Source organism: Pyxicephalus adspersus, chromosome 1, assembly GCF_032062135.1.
Source record: "Pyxicephalus adspersus chromosome 1, UCB_Pads_2.0, whole genome shotgun sequence".
NCBI lineage: Eukaryota > Metazoa > Chordata > Amphibia > Anura > Pyxicephalidae > Pyxicephalus > Pyxicephalus adspersus.
Genome location: NC_092858.1, coordinates 6542402 through 6543281, shown reverse-complemented (window position 1 = coordinate 6543281; position 880 = coordinate 6542402).

The window sequence follows — 880 nt, the reverse complement described above, 5'->3', positions numbered from 1 at the left end:
AAGTCAGCACCAAATGTTTAGTTGTTTTGATTTTTCACTATGGGTCCTTATTATATTATATTTATTATATTATACACAATGGGCAGCCCCTGACAACTGTGTGCATTAATTACAATGAGCAGTATTCCTATTGGCTACTGGCATTTAAAGGGTAGAATCCATCCACCAATCCATGGCCCACTTATATTGAGAGAACAACAGCATTAAAAATTGGCTTTTCAGCAAGTGTGATCGCTCCTTTCCCCCAACAATGACCACCAGGGGGCAACTGTGAGCACTGACTCCTGGAGATCATGTGATGCCAATGCACACCTTTAGTGGCCAAGGTGCAGGATGAATATTTTATGGGGGGAAATCTCCTAAAGATAATATAAGAATAATTGAAATAGATTTTAACATGAAAATGGTTTTTGTTTGTTAAAACATCAGACCTCATTTATTAAAGCTTTTCAAGACTGAAGAAGATCATGGGAAAACCTGGGTGATCCAGCAAAACTGTAATGCATCTGGTCCAGGATTTAAAGCAATTGTTAACTAAGAGCAAATGAAGAAATCCATTCCAGGTTTTCTGGATCACCCAGGTTCTCCCATCATAGCCTATCTTCTCCAGAGCTGTAAATGCTCCCTATTGTGTATCACTGACAATTGCATTGTTTGTATTTATCTAAAATATTGTTTGTACATTTATTATTTAATTCTTTCAGCACTGCTGATCTCCTTCAGCCTCTTTTAGCCATTTCAGGTATGTATGCACTTGTACAGGCTTCCCTAAAATGACAGCAGCAGGGAATGCAGCATGTGTGTGTGCTGGAATGCAAGATAACAGAATCTGTGTGATGACAGGGGGACAGAGCAGGAGTGTAATGATGGAGGGATGGAT